At 45.4% G+C, this 6,558-nt stretch overlaps 2 long non-coding RNA genes across 2 annotated transcripts; one reads left to right on the top strand and one right to left on the bottom strand.

Moving 5' to 3' along the window:
• Positions 1 to 1,777: 1,777 nt before the first annotated feature.
• Positions 1,778 to 2,166, bottom strand: LOC144761999 (uncharacterized). The gene is made up of 3 exons (XR_013595999.1): positions 2,088 to 2,166; positions 1,915 to 1,998; positions 1,778 to 1,819 (listed from the first exon to the last, which is right to left on the bottom strand). It is a non-coding gene; the product is annotated as an uncharacterized LOC144761999 (long non-coding RNA).
• Positions 2,167 to 3,626: 1,460 nt separating this feature from the next.
• On the top strand, positions 3,627 to 4,246 carry LOC144761998 (uncharacterized). Its single transcript, XR_013595998.1, has 3 exons — positions 3,627 to 3,710; positions 3,806 to 3,865; positions 3,955 to 4,246. It is a non-coding gene; the product is annotated as an uncharacterized LOC144761998 (long non-coding RNA).
• Positions 4,247 to 6,558: the final 2,312 nt, after the last annotated feature.

Genomic DNA, 6,558 nt, shown 5'->3' with positions numbered 1-6,558 from the left:
CCACGCCGGGGGAGAGTTTGGACTTACCAATTCAGAGGGCACAAGGGTGAGACCCACTTCAGGATTTGGGAAATCAAGGTTTGGCGGTCGATAGAGATGAGTCGATCCGCTTGCGAAAAAAAGGGGGGGGAAAGTAAATTAGTTTACTTGAAGATTGTATCGGTTGGCAAGCCAACGGAGATAGGGCTTACCGATATGGGAGCAATGTCCGGATGAATACCAGTCCGGTCGCCAATTCCACGCAGAATGGCGTGGAATTAGCAGCTCATAAGCGGCACAGGGCGGAGTTGGTGTGGCCGAGGTAGAGATAGAGATGCTTGAGCACAAGAGTCGGGGGGGGGCAGGTGAAGGACAGGCTTCGGGGCAGTTGCTCCTGGCACAACAGTCCTATGCTGCTCTTCTGTTGGATGAGGCACAGCACGTTTGGTTGGAAACACGTAGCAGAATATGTCAGTGGGGGGACAAGTCCGGCAAGATGTTACATCGGCTCTGTCAGGGCACCTTCCATGTTCTGACCCTCCCGGGTATATTAGATGAGGTGGGAGCGCCAATTACAGACACCTTGGCTTTGGTGGAGAGTTTTGCTGCATACTATGTGGACCTCTATGCCCCACCGGAGTGCCTACCGGAGTATATGGTGGATAAGTTCATAGCAGACTTGCTGCCTAAGGCGGTGTCAGATAAGGTGCGCGACCTGGTTGGAATGCTCTATGACTGATGAGATGCTAGGCACGGCCCTGGGCGAGCTGAACTCTGGGAAGGCTCCTGGACCCAATGGGTTCCCGAGCAAATTCTTCAAATGATACAATTTGCAGCTGGCCCTTCACTACCGGGTAGCCTTGGAGGAGGCCAGGGAAGAAGGTAAGCTTCCCTCAGATTGGAGGCATGCGGAAGTGGTGGTATTTCATGAGCCAGGTCGGCCCCCGGAGCAACAAGCCTCCTACCGTCCCATTTCACTTCTGAACCTGGAGGCCAAAGTCCTGGCCAAATCCTTGGCTAATCGGCTATTACCACACATCTCAGCACTTGTACACCCGGATCAGGCCGGATTCATGCCACAGAGGGCGACCAAATTGTAACAAAAAAGGGGGGTTGTGTCCTGCACTGTGGCCGGGTAGGACAACATCTAAATGTATGAAAAAAGAGGGACCCGGTCACTGTTTTGATCTGCCACTTTTTTATTTTGAGCAGAATCACACCCGAAGGTAATTAATCCTTGGGTGCTTTTATGTACTTTTTTTTAAGCAAAGGGATAATACAAATTTCAACAATTTTTTGAACAAGTCTGAGGTTTTTTCGTGGCCGTGCACGGGACATATATTTACATTTACTATAAACACTTTTTACAATACAAAAGACATTGAAGACATTTCACCATTACACATTACACAATACATGTATCCCAAAAATATTTTTATTGTCTAACTTCACAGTTGTACCCTACCAAATAATTCTACCAGGTTTATATGTTGGACATTTTTGGTTAAAACCTGATCACGCAAAGGCTCAAAACATAATACGTAATTTTGTATCCATTACATTCATGGAATTATTATAGGGCCTTTTGTGGGAAGAGCATTCGTTTTTACGACGAATGTACCAAAGCTTACGCGTTTCCAAGCCCGTATTTCATTTATCGGACTTTTCTTTAGGGCTTATTAGCTGGGTACCTGTATTAAAATAAGTGAAGGACATACTTTAATGTGGGACCTTCACATGTAATATCACCTACAAGTAAGTTCTTGGCATTTATTTTTACCTCTTTGTGATGTATGAACTGGTCTATTCTGTTTATTTCAGACTCTTGACTGGCGTTATTCTGCAAAGTGAAACACAATAAATGTTTATTTTTCTCTTTGGTGACATTATGTTGATGGCTGTTATGTAGATCCAAATAAACACAGTCTGACTTACAATTTAATGAGCATTCATGTTTGCCAGTGCATGTCTTCTGGGCCGAAATTATTGAAGGCTTTCTATCGAGAGGCACACCAGGTTCTGTAACGTTAACACAGAACGGTTTTAGTTAGAGGCTCTGATTTATTATTTGTTATCTCTTAACCTTTCCGAAATTGACTTTTACTTACTTCAGGCTCTCGGTATGTTTACACGACGCCGTTGTTTGGGGAAGGGCGACGCCTCTTTTGTTCGTGTCTTATTTGCCGCATGTACTATGATTTTAAAACAGGTAAATGATGTGCGTATTAAAAGACTTGTTTTCCTAGCATGGATTTCGATATTATTTATCAGCTTTCACATTACCTGCAATGTTCACTTGTAGCTGCTTGCATCTTTCAGAGTTTTCGCTTCAGTGAGTGTTTGGGCAAAGTCACATGACCTCATTTGAACTAGGACATACACTCAGATGATTATGGGACATGTAGTCCGAAGGTTCATTAAAGAGTACAGGTTAATTACTGCTTGTAATCGAATTTCTTTTTGGAAATTTTGGTCAGTGGTCATTTTTACATTGGACTCGTGTATTCTATTTCAGCATTCTCCATATTCATTCAAGCCAGCACTCACGCAGTCATATTTCGCAATAAGGTACGCTTCTCTTCTCAACAGTAGTGTCTCTACATTGCCACCACGTGGAGGAGCCTTTATTTCGGACAGTACAGACCATTTTAAATCTTTTTCTGTGTGCCCAAGGTCCATAAAGTGCTGTACCATGGGTGCGGTCAGCACCTTTTGCTTGATTCTTGAGCAGTGTTGTGCCAATCTTTGGGTGATTTGCTGGTTAGTTTTCCCGATGTATAGTTTGTCACAAGGGCAAACTATTACGTAAACGATGTTTTTGCTTTTACAATTGGTAAATTCGTTGTGGGTCCATTTGATGGTGTTATGTTCGAACATGGTTCCCTCACTATTGAGGGAACCATGTTCGAACATAACACCAAAGATTGGCACAACACCGCTCAAGAATCAAGCAAAAGGTGCTGACCGCACCCATGGTACAGCACTTTATGGACCTTGGGCACACAGAAAAAGATTTAAAATGGTCCGTACTGTCCGGAATAAAGGCTCCTCCACGTGGTGGCAATGTAGAGACACTACTGTTGAGAAGAGAAGCGTACCTTATTGCGAAATATGACTGCGTGAGTGCTGGCTTGAATGAATAAGGAGAATGCTGTGATAGAATACACAAGTCCAATGTAAAAATGACCACTGACCAAAATTTCCAAAAAGAAATTCGATTACAAGCAGTAATTAACCTGTACTCTTTAATGAACCTTCGGACTACATGTCCCATAACCATCTGAGTGTATGTCCTAGTTCAAATGAGGTCATGTGACTTTGCCCAAACACTCACTGAAGCAAAAACTCGGAAAGATGCAAGCAGCTACAAGTGAACATTGCAGGTAATGTGAAAGCTGATAAATAATATCGAAATCCATGCTAGGAAAACAAGTCTTTTAATACGCACATCATTTCCCTGTTTTAAAATCATAGTGCATGCGGCAAATAAGACACGAACAAAAGAGGCGTCGCCCTTCCCCAAACAACGGCGTCGTGTAAACTTACCGAGAGCCTGAAGTAAGTAAAAGTCAATTTCGGAAAGGTTAAGAGATAACAAACAATAAATCAGAGCCTCTAACTAAAACCGTTCTGTGTTAACGTTACAGAACCTGGTGTGCCTCTCGATAGAAAGCCTTCAGTAATTTCGGCCCAGAAGACATGCACTGGCAAACATGAATGCTCATTAAATTGTAAGTCAGACTGTGTTTATTTGGTTCTACATAACAGCCATCAACATAATGTCACCAAAGAGAAAAATAAACATTTATTGTGTTTCACTTTGCAGAATAACGCCAGTCAAGAGTCTGAAATAAACAGAATAGACCAGTTCATACATCACAAAGAGGTAAAAATAAATGCCAAGAACTTACTTGTAGGTGATATTACATGTGAAGGTCCCACATTAAAGTATGTCCTTCACTTATTTTAATACAGGTACCCAGCTAATAAGCCCTGAAGAAAAGTCCGATAAATGAAATACGGGCTTGGAAACGCGTCGGCTTTGGTACATTCGTCGTAAAAACGAATGCTCTTTCCGCAAAAGGCCCTATAATAATTCCATGAATGTAATGGATAAAAAATTACGTATTATGTTTTGAGCCTTTGCGTGATCAGGTTTTAACCAAAAATGTCTAACATATAAACCTGGTAGAATTATTTGGTAGGGTACAACTGTGAAGTTAGACAACAAAAATATTTTTTTGATAAATGTAATGTGTAATGTGTAATGGTGAAATGTCTTCAATGTCTTTTGTATTGTAAAAAGTGTTTATAGTAAATGTAAATATATGTCCCGTGCACGGCCACGAAAAAACCTCAGACTTTTTCAAAAAATTGTTGAAATTTGTATTATCCCTTTGCTTAAAAAAAAGTACATAAAAGCACCCAAGGATTAATTACCTTCGGGTGTGATTCTGCTCAAAATAAAAAAGTGGCAGATCAAAACTCTTTTTTCATACAGAGGGTGACCAGGCACAATATACAGTGGGCACAGGTGGCGATGGCAGCTGTCCAACAGACCAGGGAGCAGGCGGAGTTCCTCTTGGCTGACTTGGACAGGGGTTTGAACTTTTTGAGTTGGATCTATTTGTTCACACTGCTGCCCCAGCTTAATCTCGGCCCCCATTTCATGTCATTCCTGGCACTCCTATATTCAGATCTGATGGCATTGGTTCAGGTGGCGGGAGCGATCTATTCCAGTTTCCCTATCAGGCACGGCACCAGGCAGCGATGCCCACTATTGCCATATTTATTCACCCTGGCTATGGAGCCGTTAGCGGCATGGGTTCTCATAGATGCACAGCTAAGGGGCTGTGAGTGGGCTCCAGGCTGTCTGACAGGATTGCCTTATATGCGGACGATGTTCTTTTTTTCCTTAAGCCTCTGGATAGAACGGGGCCGCGCCTCCTTCAAATCATGCAGATCTTCGGGGAATAATCGGGGCTATACATGAACCCCCGCAGATCCACACTGTGAGTTTAGGGGGAGCGGACGAAGGTAGGTGATTCGGCGTCCACGCTTCAGGTGGTGGTGGGGGGCTTCAAATATCTGGGTGTGTTCCTCTCGGAGGTGCCAGCAATCTGGGGGCAGAATCTGGTGCTGATATGGGAGCGAGTTCATGCAGATATCAAGATCTGGTCGCGTATGCCTCTGACTCTCAATGGCAGATCAGCAATATTTAAGATGGTAGCACTTCCTCAGTGCTTTACCAGCTACAGAATCACCCGTACCCAATCCCACCTAAATGATTCCGGCTGGTGAATTCTGTGCTCAGGTCGTTTTTGTTGGCGGGTGGAGCTGTGTGTGTAGCTCTGCGCACATGCTTCCTTTTCACCTATTGCGGAGGGTTGGCGACCTTGGATATCCTCTCATACTACCAGGTCTCGCACCTACTTGTCCTGAATGAGTGGTGGTATGGCGACAGGGGGGACCCGGCGTATGCATTGGAACGCTATCTTATGGGGTCCCACACACTGTACACTATTCTTTACTTGGCGTCGCTGCGGGCCGCGCTCCCATCGGTCACACGGGTGGTGTTTCAACTTTGGAGGCACACACTGTGCTGCATGGGGTGGTGGAATACCCTGACCGGGGAAACACCCCTGTGGAATAATTTGCCTTTGCCTGACCGCGCGGCACTACAGGGCTTCCGGGGATGGGATGTCCTTGGAATTTTGACCCTGTGGGATGTTCTGAGTGGCACAACACTCAAGTCCTTTCAAGATTAAAAAGGAATTTGGCATGCCCCAGTCCCAGTACTTCCGGTACCTCCAATTCTGCCATGCACTGTCCCCTAGGGTAGAGGGATTAGAGTCTCTCCCGGAGTTTAGTCCATTGGAAGCAAAAGTGTTTATGGGGGATTAAGAGACAAAGAAGATATCCCAAATCTATCAGTCCCTGGTTACACAGTGCCCCCCTACACTGCAGAGGCTCCGGGAGACATAGGAGGAGGACGTGGGCACACTTGAGGAAGAGGACTGGAGGGAGGCTCTGGCTGCCCCCAGGGGTGCAGCCATAGCAGTGCGCCTCCACCTCATTCAATTTAAATATCTACCCAGGGTCTACTTCACCCGGGTTTGGCTGTGGCGGGTGGGACTGATTGCCTCCCCGGAGTGTCTCCGGTGTAGCCAGGAGTGGGACGTTTCTGAATACCGTCTGGTGCTGTAGCTCCATAGACCGGTTCTGGAGGGGGGGTCTCTGCCTGTTTGTTGGAGGTGTTGGGGTGGGAGCTCTGACGTATGCCACAGTTTGCCCTGCTACACGTTACGGAGGGGGTAGGGGGCAATGTATTTAATATACCTGATGCAGCTTGGCCTCACATTGTCGAAACAGGATATAGCCAGGGCATGGAAGGATCCACGGGCCCCATCTGTGGCGGCATGGAAAAATTAGCTAGACTTCTGTATGGGATTGGTACAGCCAATCTTTGTTGCCTGGGGATGCCCACGAAAGCACTATAAAATATGGAAGCGTTTGACAGAATACCGTGGCCTGTGGCTAGAGCCTCCTGTCATAACAGAGGATCTTCTGGGGGAGTGA

Source organism: Lissotriton helveticus, chromosome 6, assembly GCF_964261635.1.
Source record: "Lissotriton helveticus chromosome 6, aLisHel1.1, whole genome shotgun sequence".
NCBI classification, from domain to species: domain Eukaryota; kingdom Metazoa; phylum Chordata; class Amphibia; order Caudata; family Salamandridae; genus Lissotriton; species Lissotriton helveticus.
The sequence above is the reverse complement of the archived record's forward strand: the minus strand, read 5'-3'. Positions and strand labels throughout refer to the sequence as shown.